Below are 18,086 nucleotides of genomic sequence, written 5' to 3' on the forward strand. Positions count from 1 at the left end.
GTAAAATGTAATTACAAAAATGTAATGCCTGCAGCACTTGATATTCCCAGGTGGTCTCCCCTCCAAGTACTAACCAAGCCCAACATTGCTTAGCTTCTGAGATCAGACAAGATCAGGCTTATTCAAGGTGGTGTGGCCGCAGGCGATTGCATTTCTGCTTTCATGACTTTTATGTTTAGTGAGCTGGGGGTGATTCCTCCAAAATTTCCTTTTGTCCTCCACACATTTCAATTGTAAAATGTAATTACAAAAATGTAATGCCTGCAGCACTTGATATTCCCAGGTGGTCTCCCATCCAAGTACTAACCAAGCCCAACATTGCTTAGCTTCTGAGATCAGACAAGATCAGGCTTATTCAAGGTGGTGTGGCCGCAGGCGATTGCAGTTCTGCTTTCATGACTTTTATGTTTAGTGAGCTGGGGGTGATTCCTCCAAAATTTCCTTTTGTCCTCCACACATTTCAATTGTAAAATGTAATTACAAAAATGTAATGCCTGCAGCACTTGATATTCCCAGGTGGTCTCCCATCCAAGTACTAACCAAGCCCAACATTGCTTAGCTTCTGAGATCAGACGAGATCAGGCTTATTCAAGGTGGTGTGGCCGCAGGCGATTGCATTTCTGCTTTCATGACTTTTATGTTTAGTGAGCTGGGGGTGATTCCTCCCAAATTTCCTTTTGTCCTCCACACATTTCAATTGTAAAATGTAATTACAAAAATGTAATGCCTGCAGCACTTGATATTCCCAGGTGGTCTCCCATCCAAGTACTAACCAAGCCCAACATTGCTTAGCTTCTGAGATCAGACGAGATCAGGCTTATTCAAGGTGGTGTGGCCGCAGGCGATTGCATTTCTGCTTTCATGACTTTTATGTTTAGTGAGCTGGGGGTGATTCCTCCAAAATTTCCTTTTGTCCTCCACACATTTCAATTGTAAAATGTAATGCCTGCAGCACTTGATATTCCCAGGTGGTCTCCCATCCAAGTACTAACCAAGCCCAACATTGCTTAGCTTCTGAGATCAGACGAGATCAGGCTTATTCAAGGTGGTGTGGCCGCAGGCGATTGCATTTCTGCTTTCATGACTTTTATGTTTAGTGAGCTGGGGGTGATTCCTCCAAAATTTCCTTTTGTCCTCCACACATTTCAATTGTAAAATGTAATTACAAAAATGTAATGCCTGCAGCACTTGATATTCCCAGGTGGTCTCCCATCCAAGTACTAACCAAGCCCAACATTGCTTAGCTTCTGAGATCAGACGAGATCAGGCTTATTCAAGGTGGTGTGGCCGCAGGCGATTGCATTTCTGCTTTCATGACTTTTATGTTTAGTGAGCTGGGGGTGATTCCTCCAAAATTTCCTTTTGTCCTCCACACATTTCAATTGTAAAATGTAATGCCTGCAGCACTTGATATTCCCAGGTGGTCTCCCATCCAAGTACTAACCAAGCCCAACATTGCTTAGTTTCTGAGATCAGACGAGATCAGGCTTATTCAAGGTGGTGTGGCCGCAGGCGATTGCATTTCTGCTTTCATGACTTTTATGTTTAGTGAGCTGGGGGTGATTCCTCCAAAATTTCCTTTTGTCCTCCACACATTTCAATTGTAAAATGTAATTACAAAAATGTAATGCCTGCAGCACTTGATATTCCCAGGTGGTCTCCCATCCAAGTACTAACCAAGCCCAACATTGCTTAGCTTCTGAGATCAGACGAGATCAGGCTTATTCAAGGTGGTGTGGCCGCAGGCGATTGCTGTTCTGCTTTCATGACTTTTATGTTTAGTGAGCTGGGGGTGATTCCTCCAAAATTTCCTTTTGTCCTCCACACATTTCAATTGTAAAATGTAATGCCTGCAGCACTTGATATTCCCAGGTGGTCTCCCATCCAAGTACTAACCAAGCCCAACATTGCTTAGCTTCTGAGATCAGACGAGATCAGGCTTATTCAAGGTGGTGTGGCCGCAGGCGATTGCATTTCTGCTTTCATGACTTTTATGTTTAGTGAGCTGGGGGTGATTCCTCCAAAATTTCCTTTTGTCCTCCACACATTTCAATTGTAAAATGTAATTCCTGCAGCACTTGATATTCCCAGGTGGTCTCCCATCCAAGTACTAACCAAGCCCAACATTGCTTAGCTTCTGAGATCAGACGAGATCAGGCTTATTCAAGGTGGTGTGGCCGCAGGCGATTGCATTTCTGCTTTCATGACTTTTATGTTTAGTGAGCTGGGGGTGATTCCTCCAAAATTTCCTTTTGTCCTCCACACATTTCAATTGTAAAATGTAATGCCTGCAGCACTTGATATTCCCAGGTGGTCTCCCATCCAAGTACTAACCAAGCCCAACATTGCTTAGCTTCTGAGATCAGACGAGATCAGGCTTATTCAAGGTGGTGTGGCCGCAGGCGATTGCATTTCTGCTTTCATGACTTTTATGTTTAGTGAGCTGGGGGTGATTCCTCCAAAATTTCCTTTTGTCCTCCACACATTTCAATTGTAAAATGTAATTACAAAAATGTAATGCCTGCAGCACTTGATATTCCCAGGTGGTCTCCCATCCAAGTACTAACCAAGCCCAACATTGCTTAGCTTCTGAGATCAGACGAGATCAGGCTTATTCAAGGTGGTGTGGCCGCAGGCGATTGCATTTCTGCTTTCATGACTTTTATGTTTAGTGAGCTGGGGGTGATTCCTCCAAAATTTCCTTTTGTCCTCCACACATTTCAATTGTAAAATGTAATTACAAAAATGTAATGCCTGCAGCACTTGATATTCCCAGGTGGTCTCCCATCCAAGTACTAACCAAGCCCAACATTGCTTAGCTTCTGAGATCAGACGAGATCAGGCTTATTCAAGGTGGTGTGGCCGCAGGCGATTGCATTTCTGCTTTCATGACTTTTATGTTTAGTGAGCTGGGGGTGATTCCTCCAAAATTTCCTTTTGTCCTCCACACATTTCAATTGTAAAATGTAATTACAAAAATGTAATGCCTGCAGCACTTGATATTCCCAGGTGGTCTCCCATCCAAGTACTAACCAAGCCCAACATTGCTTAGCTTCTGAGATCAGACGAGATCAGGCTTATTCAAGGTGGTGTGGCCGCAGGCGATTGCATTTCTGCTTTCATGACTTTTATGTTTAGTGAGCTGGGGGTGATTCCTCCAAAATTTCCTTTTGTCCTCCACACATTTCAATTGTAAAATGTAATGCCTGCAGCACTTGATATTCCCAGGTGGTCTCCCATCCAAGTACTAACCAAGCCCAACATTGCTTAGCTTCTGAGATCAGACGAGATCAGGCTTATTCAAGGTGGTGTGGCCGCAGGCGATTGCATTTCTGCTTTCATGACTTTTATGTTTAGTGAGCTGGGGGTGATTCCTCCAAAACTTCCTTTTGTCCTCCACACATTTCAATTGTAAAATGTAATGCCTGCAGCACTTGATATTCCCAGGTGGTCTCCCATCCAAGTACTAACCAAGCCCAACATTGCTTAGCTTCTGAGATCAGACGAGATCAGGCTTATTCAAGGTGGTGTGGCCGCAGGCGATTGCATTTCTGCTTTCATGACTTTTATGTTTAGTGAGCTGGGGGTGATTCCTCCAAAATTTCCTTTTGTCCTCCACACATTTCAATTGTAAAATGTAATTACAAAAATGTAATGCCTGCAGCACTTGATATTCCCAGGTGGTCTCCCATCCAAGTACTAACCAAGCCCAACATTGCTTAGCTTCTGAGATCAGACGAGATCAGGCTTATTCAAGGTGGTGTGGCCGCAGGCGATTGCATTTCTGCTTTCATGACTTTTATGTTTAGTGAGCTGGGGGTGATTCCTCCAAAATTTCCTTTTGTCCTCCACACATTTCAATTGTAAAATGTAATTACAAAAATGTAATGCCTGCAGCACTTGATATTCCCAGGAGGTCTCCCATCCAAGTACTAACCAAGCCCAACATTACTTAGCTTCTGAGATCAGACGAGATCAGGCTTATTCAAGGTGGTGTGGCCGCAGGCGATTGCATTTCTGCTTTCATGACTTTTATGTTTAGTGAGCTGGGGGTGATTCCTCCAAAATTTCCTTTTGTCCTCCACACATTTCAATTGTAAAATGTAATTACAAAAATGTAATGCCTGCAGCACTTGATATTCCCAGGTGGTCTCCCATCCAAGTACTAACCAAGCCCAACATTGCTTAGCTTCTGAGATCAGACGAGATCAGGCTTATTCAAGGTGGTGTGGCCGCAGGCGATTGCATTTCTGCTTTCATGACTTTTATGTTTAGTGAGCTGGGGGTGATTCCTCCAAAATTTCCTTTTGTCCTCCACACATTTCAATTGTAAAATGTAATTACAAAAATGTAATGCCTGCAGCACTTGATATTCCCAGGTGGTCTCCCATCCAAGTACTAACCAAGCCCAACATTGCTTAGCTTCTGAGATCAGACGAGATCAGGCTTATTCAAGGTGGTGTGGCCGCAGGCGATTGCATTTCTGCTTTCATGACTTTTATGTTTAGTGAGCTGGGGGTGATTCCTCCAAAATTTCCTTTTGTCCTCCACACATTTCAATTGTAAAATGTAATTACAAAAATGTAATGCCTGCAGCACTTGATATTCCCAGGTGGTCTCCCATCCAAGTACTAACCAAGCCCAACATTGCTTAGCTTCTGAGATCAGGCTTATTCAAGGTGGTGTGGCCGCAGGCGATTGCATTTCTGCTTTCATGACTTTTATGTTTAGTGAGCTGGGGGTGATTCCTCCAAAATTTCCTTTTGTCCTCCACACATTTCAATTGTAAAATGTAATGCCTGCAGCACTTGATATTCCCAGGTGGTCTCCCATCCAAGTACTAACCAAGCCCAACATTGCTTAGCTTCTGAGATCAGACGAGATCAGGCTTATTCAAGGTGGTGTGGCCGCAGGCGATTGCTGTTCTGCTTTCATGACTTTTATGTTTAGTGAGCTGGGGGTGATTCCTCCAAAATTTTCTTTTGTCCTCCACACATTTCAATTGTAAAATGTAATGCCTGCAGCACTTGATATTCCCAGGTGGTCTCCCATCCAAGTACTAACCAAGCCCAACATTGCTTAGCTTCTGAGATCAGATGAGATCAGGCTTATTCAAGGTGGTGTGGCCGCAGGCGATTGCATTTCTGCTTTCATGACTTTTATGTTTAGTGAGCTGGGGGTGATTCCTCCAAAATTTCCTTTTGTCCTCCACACATTTCAATTGTAAAATGTAATTACAAAAATGTAATGCCTGCAGCACTTGATATTCCCAGGTGGTCTCCCATCGAAGTACTAACCAAGCCCAACATTGCTTAGCTTCTGAGATCAGACGAGATCAGGCTTATTCAAGGTGGTGTGGCCGCAGGCGATTGCTGTTCTGCTTTCATGACTTTTATGTTTAGTGAGCTGGGGGTGATTCCTCCAAAATTTCCTTTTGTCCTCCACACATTTCAATTGTAAAATGTAATGCCTGCAGCACTTGATATTCCCAGGTGGTCTCCCATCCAAGTACTAACCAAGCCCAACATTGCTTAGCTTCTGAGATCAGACGAGATCAGGCTTATTCAAGGTGGTGTGGCCGCAGGCGGTTGCATTTCTGCTTTCATGACTTTTATGTTTAGTGAGCTGGGGGTGATTCCTCCAAAATTTCCTTTTGTCCTCCACACATTTCAATTGTAAAATGTAATGCCTGCAGCACTTGATATTCCCAGGTGGTCTCCCATCCAAGTACTAACCAAGCCCAACATTGCTTAGCTTCTGAGATCAGGCTTATTCAAGGTGGTGTGGCCGCAGGCGATTGCATTTCTGCTTTCATGACTTTTATGTTTAGTGAGCTGGGGGTGATTCCTCCAAAATTTCCTTTTGTCCTCCACACATTTCAATTGTAAAATGTAATGCCTGCAGCACTTGATATTCCCAGGTGGTCTCCCATCCAAGTACTAACCAAGCCCAACATTGCTTAGCTTCTGAGATCAGACGAGATCAGGCTTATTCAAGGTGGTGTGGCCGCAGGCGATTGCATTTCTGCTTTCATGACTTTTATGTTTAGTGAGCTGGGGGTGATTCCTCCAAAATTTCCTTTTGTCCTCCACACATTTCAATTGTAAAATGTAATTACAAAAATGTAATGCCTGCAGCACTTGATATTCCCAGGTGGTCTCCCATCCAAGTACTAACCAAGCCCAACATTGCTTAGCTTCTGAGATCAGACGAGATCAGGCTTATTCAAGGTGGTGTGGCCGCAGGCGATTGCATTTCTGCTTTCATGACTTTTATGTTTAGTGAGCTGGGGGTGATTCCTCCAAAATTTCCTTTTGTCCTCCACACATTTCAATTGTAAAATGTAATGCCTGCAGCACTTGATATTCCCAGGTGGTCTCCCATCCAAGTACTAACCAAGCCCAACATTGCTTAGCTTCTGAGATCAGACGAGATCAGGCTTATTCAAGGTGGTGTGGCCGCAGGCGATTGCATTTCTGCTTTCATGACTTTTATGTTTAGTGAGCTGGGGGTGATTCCTCCAAAATTTCCTTTTGTCCTCCACACATTTCAATTGTAAAATGTAATTACAAAAATGTAATGCCTGCAGCACTTGATATTCCCAGGTGGTCTCCCATCCAAGTACTAACCAAGCCCAACATTGCTTAGCTTCTGAGATCAGACGAGATCAGGCTTATTCAAGGTGGTGTGGCCGCAGGCGATTGCATTTCTGCTTTCATGACTTTTATGTTTAGTGAGCTGGGGGTGATTCCTCCAAAATTTCCTTTTGTCCTCCACACATTTCAATTGTAAAATGTAATGCCTGCAGCACTTGATATTCCCAGGTGGTCTCCCATCCAAGTACTAACCAAGCCCAACATTGCTTAGCTTCTGAGATCAGGCTTATTCAAGGTGGTGTGGCCGCAGGCGATTGCATTTCTGCTTTCATGACTTTTATGTTTAGTGAGCTGGGGGTGATTCCTCCAAAATTTCCTTTTGTCCTCCACACATTTCAATTGTAAAATGTAATGCCTGCAGCACTTGATATTCCCAGGTGGTCTCCCATCCAAGTACTAACCAAGCCCAACATTGCTTAGCTTCTGAGATCAGACGAGATCAGGCTTATTCAAGGTGGTGTGGCCGCAGGCGATTGCTGTTCTGCTTTCATGACTTTTATGTTTAGTGAGCTGGGGGTGATTCCTCCAAAATTTTCTTTTGTCCTCCACACATTTCAATTGTAAAATGTAATGCCTGCAGCACTTGATATTCCCAGGTGGTCTCCCATCCAAGTACTAACCAAGCCCAACATTGCTTAGCTTCTGAGATCAGATGAGATCAGGCTTATTCAAGGTGGTGTGGCCGCAGGCGATTGCATTTCTGCTTTCATGACTTTTATGTTTAGTGAGCTGGGGGTGATTCCTCCAAAATTTCCTTTTGTCCTCCACACATTTCAATTGTAAAATGTAATTACAAAAATGTAATGCCTGCAGCACTTGATATTCCCAGGTGGTCTCCCATCGAAGTACTAACCAAGCCCAACATTGCTTAGCTTCTGAGATCAGACGAGATCAGGCTTATTCAAGGTGGTGTGGCCGCAGGCGATTGCTGTTCTGCTTTCATGACTTTTATGTTTAGTGAGCTGGGGGTGATTCCTCCAAAATTTCCTTTTGTCCTCCACACATTTCAATTGTAAAATGTAATGCCTGCAGCACTTGATATTCCCAGGTGGTCTCCCATCCAAGTACTAACCAAGCCCAACATTGCTTAGCTTCTGAGATCAGACGAGATCAGGCTTATTCAAGGTGGTGTGGCCGCAGGCGGTTGCATTTCTGCTTTCATGACTTTTATGTTTAGTGAGCTGGGGGTGATTCCTCCAAAATTTCCTTTTGTCCTCCACACATTTCAATTGTAAAATGTAATGCCTGCAGCACTTGATATTCCCAGGTGGTCTCCCATCCAAGTACTAACCAAGCCCAACATTGCTTAGCTTCTGAGATCAGGCTTATTCAAGGTGGTGTGGCCGCAGGCGATTGCATTTCTGCTTTCATGACTTTTATGTTTAGTGAGCTGGGGGTGATTCCTCCAAAATTTCCTTTTGTCCTCCACACATTTCAATTGTAAAATGTAATGCCTGCAGCACTTGATATTCCCAGGTGGTCTCCCATCCAAGTACTAACCAAGCCCAACATTGCTTAGCTTCTGAGATCAGACGAGATCAGGCTTATTCAAGGTGGTGTGGCCGCAGGCGATTGCATTTCTGCTTTCATGACTTTTATGTTTAGTGAGCTGGGGGTGATTCCTCCAAAATTTCCTTTTGTCCTCCACACATTTCAATTGTAAAATGTAATTACAAAAATGTAATGCCTGCAGCACTTGATATTCCCAGGTGGTCTCCCATCCAAGTACTAACCAAGCCCAACATTGCTTAGCTTCTGAGATCAGACGAGATCAGGCTTATTCAAGGTGGTGTGGCCGCAGGCGATTGCATTTCTGCTTTCATGACTTTTATGTTTAGTGAGCTGGGGGTGATTCCTCCAAAATTTCCTTTTGTCCTCCACACATTTCAATTGTAAAATGTAATGCCTGCAGCACTTGATATTCCCAGGTGGTCTCCCATCCAAGTACTAACCAAGCCCAACATTGCTTAGCTTCTGAGATCAGACGAGATCAGGCTTATTCAAGGTGGTGTGGCCGCAGGCGATTGCATTTCTGCTTTCATGACTTTTATGTTTAGTGAGCTGGGGGTGATTCCTCCAAAATTTCCTTTTGTCCTCCACACATTTCAATTGTAAAATGTAATTACAAAAATGTAATGCCTGCAGCACTTGATATTCCCAGGTGGTCTCCCATCCAAGTACTAACCAAGCCCAACATTGCTTAGCTTCTGAGATCAGACGAGATCAGGCTTATTCAAGGTGGTGTGGCCGCAGGCGATTGCATTTCTGCTTTCATGACTTTTATGTTTAGTGAGCTGGGGGTGATTCCTCCAAAATTTCCTTTTGTCCTCCACACATTTCAATTGTAAAATGTAATGCCTGCAGCACTTGATATTCCCAGGTGGTCTCCCCTCCAAGTACTAACCAAGCCCAACATTGCTTAGCTTCTGAGATCAGACGAGATCAGGCTTATTCAAGGTGGTGTGGCCGCAGGCGATTGCATTTCTGCTTTCATGACTTTTATGTTTAGTGAGCTGGGGGTGATTCCTCCAAAATTTCCTTTTGTCCTCCACACATTTCAATTGTAAAATGTAATTACAAAAATGTAATGCCTGCAGCACTTGATATTCCCAGGTGGTCTCCCATCCAAGTACTAACCAAGCCCAACATTGCTTAGCTTCTGAGATCAGACGAGATCAGGCTTATTCAAGGTGGTGTGGCCGCAGGCGATTGCATTTCTGCTTTCATGACTTTTATGTTTAGTGAGCTGGGGGTGATTCCTCCAAAATTTCCTTTTGTCCTCCACACATTTCAATTGTAAAATGTAATTACAAAAATGTAATGCCTGCAGCACTTGATATTCCCAGGTGGTCTCCCATCCAAGTACTAACCAAGCCCAACATTGCTTAGCTTCTGAGATCAGACGAGATCAGGCTTATTCAAGGTGGTGTGGCCGCAGGCGATTGCATTTCTGCTTTCATGACTTTTATGTTTAGTGAGCTGGGGGTGATTCCTCCAAAATTTCCTTTTGTCCTCCACACATTTCAATTGTAAAATGTAATGCCTGCAGCACTTGATATTCCCAGGTGGTCTCCCATCCAAGTACTAACCAAGCCCAACATTGCTTAGCTTCTGAGATCAGACGAGATCAGGCTTATTCAAGGTGGTGTGGCCGCAGGCGATTGCATTTCTGCTTTCATGACTTTTATGTTTAGTGAGCTGGGGGGTGATTCCTCCAAAATTTCCTTTTGTCCTCCACACATTTCAATTGTAAAATGTAATTACTAAAATGTAATGCCTGCAGCACTTGATATTCCCAGGTGGTCTCCCATCCAAGTACTAACCAAGCCCAACATTGCTTAGCTTCTGAGATCAGACGAGATCAGGCTTATTCAAGGTGGTGTGGCCGCAGGCGATTGCATTTCTGCTTTCATGACTTTTATGTTTAGTGAGCTGGGGGTGATTCCTCCAAAATTTCCTTTTGTCCTCCACACATTTCAATTGTAAAATGTAATTACAAAAATGTAATGCCTGCAGCACTTGATATTCCCAGGTGGTCTCCCATCCAAGTACTAACCAAGCCCAACATTGCTTAGCTTCTGAGATCAGACGAGATCAGGCTTATTCAAGGTGGTGTGGCCGCAGGCGATTGCATTTCTGCTTTCATGACTTTTATGTTTAGTGAGCTGGGGGTGATTCCTCCCAAATTTCCTTTTGTCCTCCACACATTTCAATTGTGAAATGTAATTACAAAAATGTAATGCCTGCAGCACTTGATATTCCCAGGTGGTCTCCCATCCAAGTACTAACCAAGCCCAACATTGCTTAGCTTCTGAGATCAGACGAGATCAGGCTTATTCAAGGTGGTGTGGCCGCAGGCGATTGCATTTCTGCTTTCATGACTTTTATGTTTAGTGAGCTGGGGGTGATTCCTCCAAAATTTCCTTTTGTCCTCCACACATTTCAATTGTAAAATGTAATTACAAAAATGTAATGCCTGCAGCACTTGATATTCCCAGGTGGTCTCCCATCCAAGTACTAACCAAGCCCAACATTGCTTAGCTTCTGAGATCAGACGAGATCAGGCTTATTCAAAGTGGTGTGGCCGCAGGCGATTGCATTTCTGCTTTCATGACTTTTATGTTTAGTGAGCTGGGGGTGATTCCTCCAAAATTTCCTTTTGTCCTCCACACATTTCAATTGTAAAATGTAATGCCTGCAGCACTTGATATTCCCAGGTGGTCTCCCATCCAAGTACTAACCAAGCCCAACATTGCTTAGCTTCTGAGATCAGACGAGATCAGGCTTATTCAAGGTGGTGTGGCGGCAGGCGATTGCATTTCTGCTTTCATGACTTTTATGTTTAGTGAGCTGGGGGTGATTCCTCCAAAATTTCCTTTTGTCCTCCACACATTTCAATTGTAAAATGTAATTACAAAAATGTAATGCCTGCAGCACTTGATATTCCCAGGTGGTCTCCCATCCAAGTACTAACCAAGCCCAACATTGCTTAGCTTCTGAGATCAGACGAGATCAGGCTTATTCAAAGTGGTGTGGCCGCAGGCGATTGCATTTCTGCTTTCATGACTTTTATGTTTAGTGAGCTGGGGGTGATTCCTCCAAAATTTCCTTTTGTCCTCCACACATTTCAATTGTAAAATGTAATGCCTGCAGCACTTGATATTCCCAGGTGGTCTCCCATCCAAGTACTAACCAAGCCCAACATTGCTTAGCTTCTGAGATCAGACGAGATCAGGCTTATTCAAGGTGGTGTGGCGGCAGGCGATTGCATTTCTGCTTTCATGACTTTTATGTTTAGTGAGCTGGGGGTGATTCCTCCAAAATTTCCTTTTGTCCTCCACACATTTCAATTGTAAAATGTAATTACAAAAATGTAATGCCTGCAGCACTTGATATTCCCAGGTGGTCTCTCCTCCAAGTACTAACCAAGCCCAACATTGCTTAGCTTCTGAGATCAGACAAGATCAGGCTTATTCAAGGTGGTGTGGCCGCAGGCGATTGCATTTCTGCTTTCATGACTTTTATGTTTAGTGAGCTGGGGGTGATTCCTCCAAAATTTCCTTTTGTCCTCCACACATTTCAATTGTAAAATGTAATTACAAAAATGTAATGCCTGCAGCACTTGATATTCCCAGGTGGTCTCCCATCCAAGTACTAACCAAGCCCAACATTGCTTAGCTTCTGAGATCAGACAAGATCAGGCTTATTCAAGGTGGTGTGGCCGCAGGCGATTGCAGTTCTGCTTTCATGACTTTTATGTTTAGTGAGCTGGGGATGATTCCTCCAAAATTTCCTTTTGTCCTCCACACATTTCAATTGTAAAATGTAATTACAAAAATGTAATGCCTGCAGCACTTGATATTCCCAGGTGGTCTCCCATCCAAGTACTAACCAAGCCCAACATTGCTTAGCTTCTGAGATCAGACGAGATCAGGCTTATTCAAGGTGGTGTGGCCGCAGGCGATTGCATTTCTGCTTTCATGACTTTTATGTTTAGTGAGCTGGGGGTGATTCCTCCCAAATTTCCTTTTGTCCTCCACACATTTCAATTGTAAAATGTAATTACAAAAATGTAATGCCTGCAGCACTTGATATTCCCAGGTGGTCTCCCATCCAAGTACTAACCAAGCCCAACATTGCTTAGCTTCTGAGATCAGACGAGATCAGGCTTATTCAAGGTGGTGTGGCCGCAGGCGATTGCATTTCTGCTTTCATGACTTTTATGTTTAGTGAGCTGGGGGTGATTCCTCCAAAATTTCCTTTTGTCCTCCACACATTTCAATTGTAAAATGTAATGCCTGCAGCACTTGATATTCCCAGGTGGTCTCCCATCCAAGTAGTAACCAAGCCCAACATTGCTTAGCTTCTGAGATCAGACGAGATCAGGCTTATTCAAGGTGGTGTGGCCGCAGGCGATTGCATTTCTGCTTTCATGACTTTTATGTTTAGTGAGCTGGGGGTGATTCCTCCAAAATTTCCTTTTGTCCTCCACACATTTCAATTGTAAAATGTAATTACAAAAATGTAATGCCTGCAGCACTTGATATTCCCAGGTGGTCTCCCATCCAAGTACTAACCAAGCCCAACATTGCTTAGCTTCTGAGATCAGACGAGATCAGGCTTATTCAAGGTGGTGTGGCCGCAGGCGATTGCATTTCTGCTTTCATGACTTTTATGTTTAGTGAGCTGGGGGTGATTCCTCCAAAATTTCCTTTTGTCCTCCACACATTTCAATTGTAAAATGTAATGCCTGCAGCACTTGATATTCCCAGGTGGTCTCCCATCCAAGTACTAACCAAGCCCAACATTGCTTAGTTTCTGAGATCAGACGAGATCAGGCTTATTCAAGGTGGTGTGGCCGCAGGCGATTGCATTTCTGCTTTCATGACTTTTATGTTTAGTGAGCTGGGGGTGATTCCTCCAAAATTTCCTTTTGTCCTCCACACATTTCAATTGTAAAATGTAATTACAAAAATGTAATGCCTGCAGCACTTGATATTCCCAGGTGGTCTCCCATCCAAGTACTAACCAAGCCCAACATTGCTTAGCTTCTGAGATCAGACGAGATCAGGCTTATTCAAGGTGGTGTGGCCGCAGGCGATTGCATTTCTGCTTTCATGACTTTTATGTTTAGTGAGCTGGGGGTGATTCCTCCAAAATTTCCTTTTGTCCTCCACACATTTCAATTGTAAAATGTAATTACAAAAATGTAATGCCTGCAGCACTTGATATTCCCAGGTGGTCTCCCATCCAAGTACTAACCAAGCCCAACATTGCTTAGCTTCTGAGATCAGACGAGATCAGGCTTATTCAAGGTGGTGTGGCCGCAGGCGATTGCATTTCTGCTTTCATGACTTTTATGTTTAGTGAGCTGGGGGTGATTCCTCCAAAATTTCCTTTTGTCCTCCACACATTTCAATTGTAAAATGTAATTACTAAAATGTAATGCCTGCAGCACTTGATATTCCCAGGTGGTCTCCCATCCAAGTACTAACCAAGCCCAACATTGCTTAGCTTCTGAGATCAGACGAGATCAGGCTTATTCAAGGTGGTGTGGCCGCAGGCGATTGCTTTACTGCTTTCATGACTTTTATGTTTAGTGAGCTGGGGGTGATTCCTCCAAAATTTCCTTTTGTCCTCCACACATTTCAATTGTAAAATGTAATTACAAAAATGTAATGCCTGCAGCACTTGATATTCCCAGGTGGTCTCCCATCCAAGTACTAACCAAGCCCAACATTGCTTAGCTTCTGAGATCAGACGAGATCAGGCTTATTCAAGGTGGTGTGGCCGCAGGCGATTGCATTTCTGCTTTCATGACTTTTATGTTTAGTGAGCTGGGGGTGATTCCTCCAAAATTTCCTTTTGTCCTCCACACATTTCAATTGTAAAATGTAATTACAAAAATGTAATGCCTGCAGCACTTGATATTCCCAGGTGGTCTCCCATCCAAGTACTAACCAAGCCCAACATTGCTTAGCTTCTGAGATCAGACGAGATCAGGCTTATTCAAGGTGGTGTGGCCGCAGGCGATTGCATTTCTGCTTTCATGACTTTTATGTTTAGTGAGCTGGGGGTGATTCCTCCAAAATTTCCTTTTGTCCTCCACACATTTCAATTGTAAAATGTAATGCCTGCAGCACTTGATATTCCCAGGTGGTCTCCCATCCAAGTACTAACCAAGCCCAACATTGCTTAGCTTCTGAGATCAGACGAGATCAGGCTTATTCAAGGTGGTGTGGCCGCAGGCGATTGCATTTCTGCTTTCATGACTTTTATGTTTAGTGAGCTGGGGGTGATTCCTCCAAAATTTCCTTTTGTCCACACATTTCAATTGTAAAATGTAATTACAAAAATGTAATGCCTGCAGCACTTGATATTCCCAGGTGGTCTCCCCTCCAAGTACTAACCAAGCCCAACATTGCTTAGCTTCTGAGATCAGACGAGATCAGGCTTATTCAAGGTGGTGTGGCCGCAGGCGATTGCATTTCTGCTTTCATGACTTTTATGTTTAGTGAGCTGGGGGTGATTCCTCCAAAATTTCCTTTTGTCCTCCACACATTTCAATTGTAAAATGTAATTACAAAAATGTAATGCCTGCAGCACTTGATATTCCCAGGTGGTCTCCCATCCAAGTACTAACCAAGCCCAACATTGCTTAGCTTCTGAGATCAGACGAGATCAGGCTTATTCAAGGTGGTGTGGCCGCAGGCGATTGCATTTCTGCTTTCATGACTTTTATGTTTAGTGAGCTGGGGGTGATTCCTCCAAAATTTCCTTTTGTCCTCCACACATTTCAATTGTAAAATGTAATGCCTGCAGCACTTGATATTCCCAGGTGGTCTCCCATCCAAGTACTAACCAAGCCCAACATTGCTTAGCTTCTGAGATCAGACGAGATCAGGCTTATTCAAGGTGGTGTGGCGGCAGGCGATTGCATTTCTGCTTTCATGACTTTTATGTTTAGTGAGCTGGGGGTGATTCCTCCAAAATTTCCTTTTGTCCTCCACACATTTCAATTGTAAAATGTAATGCCTGCAGCACTTGATATTCCCAGGTGGTCTCCCATCCAAGTACTAACCAAGCCCAACATTGCTTAGCTTCTGAGATCAGACGAGATCAGGCTTATTCAAGGTGGTGTGGCCGCAGGCGATTGCATTTCTGCTTTCATGACTTTTATGTTTAGTGAGCTGGGGGTGATTCCTCCAAAATTTCCTTTTGTCCTCCACACATTTCAATTGTAAAATGTAATTACAAAAATGTAATGCCTGCAGCACTTGATATTCCCAGGTGGTCTCCCATCCAAGTACTAACCAAGCCCAACATTGCTTAGCTTCTGAGATCAGACGAGAGCAGGCTTATTCAAGGTGGTGTGGCCGCAGGCGATTGCATTTCTGCTTTCATGACTTTTATGTTTAGTGAGCTGGGGGTGATTCCTCCAAAATTTCCTTTTGTCCTCCACACATTTCAATTGTAAAATGTAATGCCTGCAGCACTTGATATTCCCAGGTGGTCTCCCATCCAAGTACTAACCAAGCCCAACATTGCTTAGCTTCTGAGATCAGACGAGATCAGGCTTATTCAAGGTGGTGTGGCCGCAGGCGATTGCTGTTCTGCTTTCATGACTTTTATGTTTAGTGAGCTGGGGGTGATTCCTCCAAAATTTCCTTTTGTCCCACACATTTCAATTGTAAAATGTAATTACAAAAATGTAATGCCTGCAGCACTTGATATTCCCAGGTGGTCTCCCATCCAAGTACTAACCAAGCCCAACATTGCTTAGCTTCTGAGATCAGACGAGATCAGGCTTATTCAAGGTGGTGTGGCGGCAGGCGATTGCATTTCTGCTTTCATGACTTTTATGTTTAGTGAGCTGGGGGTGATTCCTCCAAAATTTCCTTTTGTCCTCCACACATTTCAATTGTAAAATGTAATGCCTGCAGCACTTGATATTCCCAGGTGGTCTCCCATCCAAGTACTAACCAAGCCCAACATTGCTTAGCTTCTGAGATCAGACGAGATCAGGCTTATTCAAGGTGGTGTGGCCGCAGGCGATTGCATTTCTGCTTTCATGACTTTTATGTTTAGTGAGCTGGGGGTGATTCCTCCAAAATTTCCTTTTGTCCTCCACACATTTCAATTGTAAAATGTAATTACAAAAATGTAATGCCTGCAGCACTTGATATTCCCAGGTGGTCTCCCATCCAAGTACTAACCAAGCCCAACATTGCTTAGCTTCTGAGATCAGACGAGATCAGGCTTATTCAAGGTGGTGTGGCCGCAGGCGATTGCATTTCTGCTTTCATGACTTTTATGTTTAGTGAGCTGGGGGTGATTCCTCCAAAATTTCCTTTTGTCCTCCACACATTTCAATTGTAAAATGTAATGCCTGCAGCACTTGATATTCCCAGGTGGTCTCCCATCCAAGTACTAACCAAGCCCAACATTGCTTAGCTTCTGAGATCAGACGAGATCAGGCTTATTCAAGGTGGTGTGGCCGCAGGCGATTGCATTTCTGCTTTCATGACTTTTATGTTTAGGGAGCTGGGGGTGATTCCTCCAAAATTTCCTTTTGTCCTCCACACATTTCAATTGTAAAATGTAATGCCTGCAGCACTTGATATTCCCAGGTGGTCTCCCATCCAAGTACTAACCAAGCCCAACATTGCTTAGCTTCTGAGATCAGACGAGATCAGGCTTATTCAAGGTGGTGTGGCGGCAGGCGATTGCATTTCTGCTTTCATGACTTTTATGTTTAGTGAGCTGGGGGTGATTCCTCCAAAATTTCCTTTTGTCCTCCACACATTTCAATTGTAAAATGTAATGCCTGCAGCACTTGATATTCCCAGGTGGTCTCCCATCCAAGTACTAACCAAGCCCAACATTGCTTAGCTTCTGAGATCAGACGAGATCAGGCTTATTCAAGGTGGTGTGGCCGCAGGCGATTGCATTTCTGCTTTCATGACTTTTATGTTTAGTGAGCTGGGGGTGATTCCTCCAAAATTTCCTTTTGTCCTCCACACATTTCAATTGTAAAATGTAATGACTGCAGCACTTGATATTCCCAGGTGGTCTCCCATCCAAGTACTAACCAAGCCCAACATTGCTTAGCTTCTGAGATCAGACGAGATCAGGCTTATTCAAGGTGGTGGGGCCGCAGGCGATTGCATTTCTGCTTTCATGACTTTTATGTTTAGTGAGCTGGGGGTGATTCCTCCAAAATTTCCTTTTGTCCTCCACACATTTCAATTGTAAAATGTAATTACAAAAATGTAATGCCTGCAGCACTTGATATTCCCAGGTGGTCTCCCATCCAAGTACTAACCAAGCCCAACATTGCTTAGCTTCTGAGATCAGACGAGATCAGGCTTATTCAAGGTGGTGTGGCCGCAGGCGATTGCATTTCTGCTTTCATGACTTTTATGTTTAGTGAGCTGGGGGTGATTCCTCCAAAATTTCCTTTTGTCCTCCACACATTTCAATTGTAAAATGTAATGCCTGCAGCACTTGATATTCCCAGGTGGTCTCCCATCCAAGTACTAACCAAGCCCAACATTGCTTAGCTTCTGAGAGCAGACGAGATCAGGCTTATTCAAGGTGGTGTGGCCGCAGGCGATTGCATTTCTGCTTTCATGACTTTTATGTTTAGTGAGCTGGGGGTGATTCCTCCAAAATTTCCTTTTGTCCTCCACACATTTCAATTGTAAAATGTAATGCCTGCAGCACTTGATATTCCCAGGTGGTCTCCCATCCAAGTACTAACCAAGCCCAACATTGCTTAGCTTCTGAGATCAGACGAGATCAGGCTTATTCAAGGTGGTGTGGCCGCAGGCGATTGCATTTCTGCTTTCATGACTTTTATGTTTAGTGAGCTGGGGGTGATTCCTCCAAAATTTCCTTTTGTCCTCCACACATTTCAATTGTAAAATG

The 18,086-nt window shown here is 43.7% G+C and overlaps 74 non-coding genes and 6 pseudogenes across 74 annotated transcripts; all 80 read right to left on the reverse strand.

The window, feature by feature from the left end:
* Window positions 1–25: 25 nt before the first annotated feature.
* LOC131713398 (5S ribosomal RNA) lies at window positions 26–144 on the reverse strand (annotated as a pseudogene).
* Window positions 145–258: 114 nt separating this feature from the next.
* LOC131711848 (5S ribosomal RNA) lies at window positions 259–377 on the reverse strand. Its single transcript, XR_009313737.1, has one exon. It is a non-coding gene; the product is annotated as a 5S ribosomal RNA (ribosomal RNA).
* Window positions 378–491: 114 nt separating this feature from the next.
* LOC131718772 (5S ribosomal RNA) lies at window positions 492–610 on the reverse strand. The gene has a single exon (XR_009317668.1). It is a non-coding gene; the product is annotated as a 5S ribosomal RNA (ribosomal RNA).
* Window positions 611–724: 114 nt separating this feature from the next.
* LOC131718773 (5S ribosomal RNA) lies at window positions 725–843 on the reverse strand. Its single transcript, XR_009317669.1, has one exon. It is a non-coding gene; the product is annotated as a 5S ribosomal RNA (ribosomal RNA).
* Window positions 844–943: 100 nt separating this feature from the next.
* Window positions 944–1,062, reverse strand: LOC131718774 (5S ribosomal RNA). Its single transcript, XR_009317670.1, has one exon. It is a non-coding gene; the product is annotated as a 5S ribosomal RNA (ribosomal RNA).
* Window positions 1,063–1,176: 114 nt separating this feature from the next.
* On the reverse strand, window positions 1,177–1,295 carry LOC131718775 (5S ribosomal RNA). Its single transcript, XR_009317671.1, has one exon. It is a non-coding gene; the product is annotated as a 5S ribosomal RNA (ribosomal RNA).
* Window positions 1,296–1,395: 100 nt separating this feature from the next.
* On the reverse strand, window positions 1,396–1,514 carry LOC131709776 (5S ribosomal RNA). The gene has a single exon (XR_009311639.1). It is a non-coding gene; the product is annotated as a 5S ribosomal RNA (ribosomal RNA).
* Window positions 1,515–1,628: 114 nt separating this feature from the next.
* On the reverse strand, window positions 1,629–1,747 carry LOC131718776 (5S ribosomal RNA). The gene has a single exon (XR_009317672.1). It is a non-coding gene; the product is annotated as a 5S ribosomal RNA (ribosomal RNA).
* Window positions 1,748–1,847: 100 nt separating this feature from the next.
* LOC131718778 (5S ribosomal RNA) lies at window positions 1,848–1,966 on the reverse strand. The gene has a single exon (XR_009317674.1). It is a non-coding gene; the product is annotated as a 5S ribosomal RNA (ribosomal RNA).
* A 100-nt stretch (window positions 1,967–2,066) lies between these two features.
* On the reverse strand, window positions 2,067–2,185 carry LOC131711389 (5S ribosomal RNA). Its single transcript, XR_009313272.1, has one exon. It is a non-coding gene; the product is annotated as a 5S ribosomal RNA (ribosomal RNA).
* Window positions 2,186–2,285: 100 nt separating this feature from the next.
* LOC131718779 (5S ribosomal RNA) lies at window positions 2,286–2,404 on the reverse strand. Its single transcript, XR_009317675.1, has one exon. It is a non-coding gene; the product is annotated as a 5S ribosomal RNA (ribosomal RNA).
* Window positions 2,405–2,518: 114 nt separating this feature from the next.
* Window positions 2,519–2,637, reverse strand: LOC131718780 (5S ribosomal RNA). Its single transcript, XR_009317676.1, has one exon. It is a non-coding gene; the product is annotated as a 5S ribosomal RNA (ribosomal RNA).
* Window positions 2,638–2,751: 114 nt separating this feature from the next.
* On the reverse strand, window positions 2,752–2,870 carry LOC131718781 (5S ribosomal RNA). The gene has a single exon (XR_009317677.1). It is a non-coding gene; the product is annotated as a 5S ribosomal RNA (ribosomal RNA).
* Window positions 2,871–2,984: 114 nt separating this feature from the next.
* On the reverse strand, window positions 2,985–3,103 carry LOC131718782 (5S ribosomal RNA). Its single transcript, XR_009317678.1, has one exon. It is a non-coding gene; the product is annotated as a 5S ribosomal RNA (ribosomal RNA).
* A 100-nt stretch (window positions 3,104–3,203) lies between these two features.
* On the reverse strand, window positions 3,204–3,322 carry LOC131718784 (5S ribosomal RNA). Its single transcript, XR_009317680.1, has one exon. It is a non-coding gene; the product is annotated as a 5S ribosomal RNA (ribosomal RNA).
* A 100-nt stretch (window positions 3,323–3,422) lies between these two features.
* On the reverse strand, window positions 3,423–3,541 carry LOC131718785 (5S ribosomal RNA). Its single transcript, XR_009317681.1, has one exon. It is a non-coding gene; the product is annotated as a 5S ribosomal RNA (ribosomal RNA).
* A 114-nt stretch (window positions 3,542–3,655) lies between these two features.
* On the reverse strand, window positions 3,656–3,774 carry LOC131718786 (5S ribosomal RNA). Its single transcript, XR_009317682.1, has one exon. It is a non-coding gene; the product is annotated as a 5S ribosomal RNA (ribosomal RNA).
* A 114-nt stretch (window positions 3,775–3,888) lies between these two features.
* Window positions 3,889–4,007, reverse strand: LOC131710599 (5S ribosomal RNA). The gene has a single exon (XR_009312480.1). It is a non-coding gene; the product is annotated as a 5S ribosomal RNA (ribosomal RNA).
* A 114-nt stretch (window positions 4,008–4,121) lies between these two features.
* On the reverse strand, window positions 4,122–4,240 carry LOC131718787 (5S ribosomal RNA). Its single transcript, XR_009317683.1, has one exon. It is a non-coding gene; the product is annotated as a 5S ribosomal RNA (ribosomal RNA).
* Window positions 4,241–4,354: 114 nt separating this feature from the next.
* LOC131718788 (5S ribosomal RNA) lies at window positions 4,355–4,473 on the reverse strand. Its single transcript, XR_009317684.1, has one exon. It is a non-coding gene; the product is annotated as a 5S ribosomal RNA (ribosomal RNA).
* A 114-nt stretch (window positions 4,474–4,587) lies between these two features.
* On the reverse strand, window positions 4,588–4,696 carry LOC131715101 (5S ribosomal RNA; annotated as a pseudogene).
* Window positions 4,697–4,796: 100 nt separating this feature from the next.
* Window positions 4,797–4,915, reverse strand: LOC131718789 (5S ribosomal RNA). The gene has a single exon (XR_009317685.1). It is a non-coding gene; the product is annotated as a 5S ribosomal RNA (ribosomal RNA).
* A 100-nt stretch (window positions 4,916–5,015) lies between these two features.
* On the reverse strand, window positions 5,016–5,134 carry LOC131717813 (5S ribosomal RNA). The gene has a single exon (XR_009316704.1). It is a non-coding gene; the product is annotated as a 5S ribosomal RNA (ribosomal RNA).
* A 114-nt stretch (window positions 5,135–5,248) lies between these two features.
* LOC131709880 (5S ribosomal RNA) lies at window positions 5,249–5,367 on the reverse strand. The gene has a single exon (XR_009311744.1). It is a non-coding gene; the product is annotated as a 5S ribosomal RNA (ribosomal RNA).
* A 100-nt stretch (window positions 5,368–5,467) lies between these two features.
* LOC131718790 (5S ribosomal RNA) lies at window positions 5,468–5,586 on the reverse strand. Its single transcript, XR_009317686.1, has one exon. It is a non-coding gene; the product is annotated as a 5S ribosomal RNA (ribosomal RNA).
* A 100-nt stretch (window positions 5,587–5,686) lies between these two features.
* LOC131715102 (5S ribosomal RNA) lies at window positions 5,687–5,795 on the reverse strand (annotated as a pseudogene).
* A 100-nt stretch (window positions 5,796–5,895) lies between these two features.
* Window positions 5,896–6,014, reverse strand: LOC131718791 (5S ribosomal RNA). Its single transcript, XR_009317687.1, has one exon. It is a non-coding gene; the product is annotated as a 5S ribosomal RNA (ribosomal RNA).
* A 114-nt stretch (window positions 6,015–6,128) lies between these two features.
* On the reverse strand, window positions 6,129–6,247 carry LOC131718792 (5S ribosomal RNA). Its single transcript, XR_009317688.1, has one exon. It is a non-coding gene; the product is annotated as a 5S ribosomal RNA (ribosomal RNA).
* A 100-nt stretch (window positions 6,248–6,347) lies between these two features.
* LOC131718793 (5S ribosomal RNA) lies at window positions 6,348–6,466 on the reverse strand. The gene has a single exon (XR_009317689.1). It is a non-coding gene; the product is annotated as a 5S ribosomal RNA (ribosomal RNA).
* Window positions 6,467–6,580: 114 nt separating this feature from the next.
* On the reverse strand, window positions 6,581–6,699 carry LOC131718795 (5S ribosomal RNA). The gene has a single exon (XR_009317691.1). It is a non-coding gene; the product is annotated as a 5S ribosomal RNA (ribosomal RNA).
* Window positions 6,700–6,799: 100 nt separating this feature from the next.
* On the reverse strand, window positions 6,800–6,908 carry LOC131715103 (5S ribosomal RNA; annotated as a pseudogene).
* A 100-nt stretch (window positions 6,909–7,008) lies between these two features.
* LOC131718796 (5S ribosomal RNA) lies at window positions 7,009–7,127 on the reverse strand. Its single transcript, XR_009317692.1, has one exon. It is a non-coding gene; the product is annotated as a 5S ribosomal RNA (ribosomal RNA).
* Window positions 7,128–7,227: 100 nt separating this feature from the next.
* Window positions 7,228–7,346, reverse strand: LOC131717824 (5S ribosomal RNA). Its single transcript, XR_009316717.1, has one exon. It is a non-coding gene; the product is annotated as a 5S ribosomal RNA (ribosomal RNA).
* Window positions 7,347–7,460: 114 nt separating this feature from the next.
* LOC131709881 (5S ribosomal RNA) lies at window positions 7,461–7,579 on the reverse strand. Its single transcript, XR_009311745.1, has one exon. It is a non-coding gene; the product is annotated as a 5S ribosomal RNA (ribosomal RNA).
* A 100-nt stretch (window positions 7,580–7,679) lies between these two features.
* Window positions 7,680–7,798, reverse strand: LOC131718797 (5S ribosomal RNA). Its single transcript, XR_009317693.1, has one exon. It is a non-coding gene; the product is annotated as a 5S ribosomal RNA (ribosomal RNA).
* Window positions 7,799–7,898: 100 nt separating this feature from the next.
* Window positions 7,899–8,007, reverse strand: LOC131715104 (5S ribosomal RNA; annotated as a pseudogene).
* Window positions 8,008–8,107: 100 nt separating this feature from the next.
* Window positions 8,108–8,226, reverse strand: LOC131718798 (5S ribosomal RNA). The gene has a single exon (XR_009317694.1). It is a non-coding gene; the product is annotated as a 5S ribosomal RNA (ribosomal RNA).
* A 114-nt stretch (window positions 8,227–8,340) lies between these two features.
* LOC131718799 (5S ribosomal RNA) lies at window positions 8,341–8,459 on the reverse strand. The gene has a single exon (XR_009317695.1). It is a non-coding gene; the product is annotated as a 5S ribosomal RNA (ribosomal RNA).
* A 100-nt stretch (window positions 8,460–8,559) lies between these two features.
* On the reverse strand, window positions 8,560–8,678 carry LOC131718800 (5S ribosomal RNA). The gene has a single exon (XR_009317696.1). It is a non-coding gene; the product is annotated as a 5S ribosomal RNA (ribosomal RNA).
* A 114-nt stretch (window positions 8,679–8,792) lies between these two features.
* LOC131718801 (5S ribosomal RNA) lies at window positions 8,793–8,911 on the reverse strand. The gene has a single exon (XR_009317697.1). It is a non-coding gene; the product is annotated as a 5S ribosomal RNA (ribosomal RNA).
* A 100-nt stretch (window positions 8,912–9,011) lies between these two features.
* Window positions 9,012–9,130, reverse strand: LOC131711711 (5S ribosomal RNA). The gene has a single exon (XR_009313599.1). It is a non-coding gene; the product is annotated as a 5S ribosomal RNA (ribosomal RNA).
* Window positions 9,131–9,244: 114 nt separating this feature from the next.
* On the reverse strand, window positions 9,245–9,363 carry LOC131718802 (5S ribosomal RNA). Its single transcript, XR_009317698.1, has one exon. It is a non-coding gene; the product is annotated as a 5S ribosomal RNA (ribosomal RNA).
* Window positions 9,364–9,477: 114 nt separating this feature from the next.
* Window positions 9,478–9,596, reverse strand: LOC131718803 (5S ribosomal RNA). The gene has a single exon (XR_009317699.1). It is a non-coding gene; the product is annotated as a 5S ribosomal RNA (ribosomal RNA).
* A 100-nt stretch (window positions 9,597–9,696) lies between these two features.
* On the reverse strand, window positions 9,697–9,815 carry LOC131718804 (5S ribosomal RNA). Its single transcript, XR_009317700.1, has one exon. It is a non-coding gene; the product is annotated as a 5S ribosomal RNA (ribosomal RNA).
* Window positions 9,816–9,930: 115 nt separating this feature from the next.
* Window positions 9,931–10,049, reverse strand: LOC131718806 (5S ribosomal RNA). Its single transcript, XR_009317702.1, has one exon. It is a non-coding gene; the product is annotated as a 5S ribosomal RNA (ribosomal RNA).
* A 114-nt stretch (window positions 10,050–10,163) lies between these two features.
* On the reverse strand, window positions 10,164–10,282 carry LOC131718807 (5S ribosomal RNA). The gene has a single exon (XR_009317703.1). It is a non-coding gene; the product is annotated as a 5S ribosomal RNA (ribosomal RNA).
* A 114-nt stretch (window positions 10,283–10,396) lies between these two features.
* LOC131718808 (5S ribosomal RNA) lies at window positions 10,397–10,515 on the reverse strand. Its single transcript, XR_009317704.1, has one exon. It is a non-coding gene; the product is annotated as a 5S ribosomal RNA (ribosomal RNA).
* Window positions 10,516–10,629: 114 nt separating this feature from the next.
* On the reverse strand, window positions 10,630–10,748 carry LOC131715115 (5S ribosomal RNA). Its single transcript, XR_009315290.1, has one exon. It is a non-coding gene; the product is annotated as a 5S ribosomal RNA (ribosomal RNA).
* A 100-nt stretch (window positions 10,749–10,848) lies between these two features.
* Window positions 10,849–10,967, reverse strand: LOC131712305 (5S ribosomal RNA). The gene has a single exon (XR_009314200.1). It is a non-coding gene; the product is annotated as a 5S ribosomal RNA (ribosomal RNA).
* A 114-nt stretch (window positions 10,968–11,081) lies between these two features.
* LOC131715225 (5S ribosomal RNA) lies at window positions 11,082–11,200 on the reverse strand. Its single transcript, XR_009315301.1, has one exon. It is a non-coding gene; the product is annotated as a 5S ribosomal RNA (ribosomal RNA).
* A 100-nt stretch (window positions 11,201–11,300) lies between these two features.
* On the reverse strand, window positions 11,301–11,419 carry LOC131712307 (5S ribosomal RNA). The gene has a single exon (XR_009314202.1). It is a non-coding gene; the product is annotated as a 5S ribosomal RNA (ribosomal RNA).
* A 114-nt stretch (window positions 11,420–11,533) lies between these two features.
* Window positions 11,534–11,652, reverse strand: LOC131714191 (5S ribosomal RNA; annotated as a pseudogene).
* Window positions 11,653–11,766: 114 nt separating this feature from the next.
* LOC131711849 (5S ribosomal RNA) lies at window positions 11,767–11,885 on the reverse strand. The gene has a single exon (XR_009313738.1). It is a non-coding gene; the product is annotated as a 5S ribosomal RNA (ribosomal RNA).
* A 114-nt stretch (window positions 11,886–11,999) lies between these two features.
* Window positions 12,000–12,118, reverse strand: LOC131718809 (5S ribosomal RNA). The gene has a single exon (XR_009317705.1). It is a non-coding gene; the product is annotated as a 5S ribosomal RNA (ribosomal RNA).
* Window positions 12,119–12,232: 114 nt separating this feature from the next.
* On the reverse strand, window positions 12,233–12,351 carry LOC131718810 (5S ribosomal RNA). Its single transcript, XR_009317706.1, has one exon. It is a non-coding gene; the product is annotated as a 5S ribosomal RNA (ribosomal RNA).
* Window positions 12,352–12,451: 100 nt separating this feature from the next.
* Window positions 12,452–12,570, reverse strand: LOC131711980 (5S ribosomal RNA). Its single transcript, XR_009313869.1, has one exon. It is a non-coding gene; the product is annotated as a 5S ribosomal RNA (ribosomal RNA).
* Window positions 12,571–12,684: 114 nt separating this feature from the next.
* Window positions 12,685–12,803, reverse strand: LOC131718811 (5S ribosomal RNA). Its single transcript, XR_009317707.1, has one exon. It is a non-coding gene; the product is annotated as a 5S ribosomal RNA (ribosomal RNA).
* Window positions 12,804–12,903: 100 nt separating this feature from the next.
* On the reverse strand, window positions 12,904–13,022 carry LOC131709777 (5S ribosomal RNA). The gene has a single exon (XR_009311640.1). It is a non-coding gene; the product is annotated as a 5S ribosomal RNA (ribosomal RNA).
* Window positions 13,023–13,136: 114 nt separating this feature from the next.
* On the reverse strand, window positions 13,137–13,255 carry LOC131718812 (5S ribosomal RNA). Its single transcript, XR_009317708.1, has one exon. It is a non-coding gene; the product is annotated as a 5S ribosomal RNA (ribosomal RNA).
* Window positions 13,256–13,369: 114 nt separating this feature from the next.
* LOC131718813 (5S ribosomal RNA) lies at window positions 13,370–13,488 on the reverse strand. Its single transcript, XR_009317709.1, has one exon. It is a non-coding gene; the product is annotated as a 5S ribosomal RNA (ribosomal RNA).
* A 114-nt stretch (window positions 13,489–13,602) lies between these two features.
* LOC131718814 (5S ribosomal RNA) lies at window positions 13,603–13,721 on the reverse strand. Its single transcript, XR_009317710.1, has one exon. It is a non-coding gene; the product is annotated as a 5S ribosomal RNA (ribosomal RNA).
* Window positions 13,722–13,835: 114 nt separating this feature from the next.
* LOC131718815 (5S ribosomal RNA) lies at window positions 13,836–13,954 on the reverse strand. The gene has a single exon (XR_009317711.1). It is a non-coding gene; the product is annotated as a 5S ribosomal RNA (ribosomal RNA).
* A 114-nt stretch (window positions 13,955–14,068) lies between these two features.
* On the reverse strand, window positions 14,069–14,187 carry LOC131718817 (5S ribosomal RNA). The gene has a single exon (XR_009317713.1). It is a non-coding gene; the product is annotated as a 5S ribosomal RNA (ribosomal RNA).
* A 100-nt stretch (window positions 14,188–14,287) lies between these two features.
* Window positions 14,288–14,406, reverse strand: LOC131718818 (5S ribosomal RNA). Its single transcript, XR_009317714.1, has one exon. It is a non-coding gene; the product is annotated as a 5S ribosomal RNA (ribosomal RNA).
* Window positions 14,407–14,517: 111 nt separating this feature from the next.
* Window positions 14,518–14,636, reverse strand: LOC131711712 (5S ribosomal RNA). The gene has a single exon (XR_009313600.1). It is a non-coding gene; the product is annotated as a 5S ribosomal RNA (ribosomal RNA).
* A 114-nt stretch (window positions 14,637–14,750) lies between these two features.
* Window positions 14,751–14,869, reverse strand: LOC131718819 (5S ribosomal RNA). The gene has a single exon (XR_009317715.1). It is a non-coding gene; the product is annotated as a 5S ribosomal RNA (ribosomal RNA).
* A 100-nt stretch (window positions 14,870–14,969) lies between these two features.
* On the reverse strand, window positions 14,970–15,088 carry LOC131712308 (5S ribosomal RNA). The gene has a single exon (XR_009314203.1). It is a non-coding gene; the product is annotated as a 5S ribosomal RNA (ribosomal RNA).
* Window positions 15,089–15,188: 100 nt separating this feature from the next.
* LOC131718820 (5S ribosomal RNA) lies at window positions 15,189–15,307 on the reverse strand. The gene has a single exon (XR_009317716.1). It is a non-coding gene; the product is annotated as a 5S ribosomal RNA (ribosomal RNA).
* A 114-nt stretch (window positions 15,308–15,421) lies between these two features.
* Window positions 15,422–15,540, reverse strand: LOC131712664 (5S ribosomal RNA). The gene has a single exon (XR_009314555.1). It is a non-coding gene; the product is annotated as a 5S ribosomal RNA (ribosomal RNA).
* A 100-nt stretch (window positions 15,541–15,640) lies between these two features.
* On the reverse strand, window positions 15,641–15,759 carry LOC131718821 (5S ribosomal RNA). The gene has a single exon (XR_009317717.1). It is a non-coding gene; the product is annotated as a 5S ribosomal RNA (ribosomal RNA).
* Window positions 15,760–15,871: 112 nt separating this feature from the next.
* Window positions 15,872–15,990, reverse strand: LOC131712309 (5S ribosomal RNA). The gene has a single exon (XR_009314204.1). It is a non-coding gene; the product is annotated as a 5S ribosomal RNA (ribosomal RNA).
* A 100-nt stretch (window positions 15,991–16,090) lies between these two features.
* LOC131718822 (5S ribosomal RNA) lies at window positions 16,091–16,209 on the reverse strand. Its single transcript, XR_009317718.1, has one exon. It is a non-coding gene; the product is annotated as a 5S ribosomal RNA (ribosomal RNA).
* Window positions 16,210–16,323: 114 nt separating this feature from the next.
* Window positions 16,324–16,442, reverse strand: LOC131718823 (5S ribosomal RNA). Its single transcript, XR_009317719.1, has one exon. It is a non-coding gene; the product is annotated as a 5S ribosomal RNA (ribosomal RNA).
* Window positions 16,443–16,542: 100 nt separating this feature from the next.
* On the reverse strand, window positions 16,543–16,661 carry LOC131718824 (5S ribosomal RNA). The gene has a single exon (XR_009317720.1). It is a non-coding gene; the product is annotated as a 5S ribosomal RNA (ribosomal RNA).
* Window positions 16,662–16,761: 100 nt separating this feature from the next.
* LOC131712310 (5S ribosomal RNA) lies at window positions 16,762–16,880 on the reverse strand. The gene has a single exon (XR_009314205.1). It is a non-coding gene; the product is annotated as a 5S ribosomal RNA (ribosomal RNA).
* Window positions 16,881–16,980: 100 nt separating this feature from the next.
* Window positions 16,981–17,099, reverse strand: LOC131718825 (5S ribosomal RNA). Its single transcript, XR_009317721.1, has one exon. It is a non-coding gene; the product is annotated as a 5S ribosomal RNA (ribosomal RNA).
* Window positions 17,100–17,199: 100 nt separating this feature from the next.
* LOC131712692 (5S ribosomal RNA) lies at window positions 17,200–17,318 on the reverse strand. Its single transcript, XR_009314583.1, has one exon. It is a non-coding gene; the product is annotated as a 5S ribosomal RNA (ribosomal RNA).
* Window positions 17,319–17,432: 114 nt separating this feature from the next.
* Window positions 17,433–17,551, reverse strand: LOC131718826 (5S ribosomal RNA). The gene has a single exon (XR_009317722.1). It is a non-coding gene; the product is annotated as a 5S ribosomal RNA (ribosomal RNA).
* Window positions 17,552–17,651: 100 nt separating this feature from the next.
* Window positions 17,652–17,770, reverse strand: LOC131711478 (5S ribosomal RNA). The gene has a single exon (XR_009313364.1). It is a non-coding gene; the product is annotated as a 5S ribosomal RNA (ribosomal RNA).
* Window positions 17,771–17,870: 100 nt separating this feature from the next.
* On the reverse strand, window positions 17,871–17,989 carry LOC131718828 (5S ribosomal RNA). The gene has a single exon (XR_009317724.1). It is a non-coding gene; the product is annotated as a 5S ribosomal RNA (ribosomal RNA).
* Window positions 17,990–18,086: the final 97 nt, after the last annotated feature.

The sequence above is a fragment of the Acipenser ruthenus genome, chromosome 44 (genome assembly GCF_902713425.1).
Source record: "Acipenser ruthenus chromosome 44, fAciRut3.2 maternal haplotype, whole genome shotgun sequence".
NCBI lineage: Eukaryota > Metazoa > Chordata > Actinopteri > Acipenseriformes > Acipenseridae > Acipenser > Acipenser ruthenus.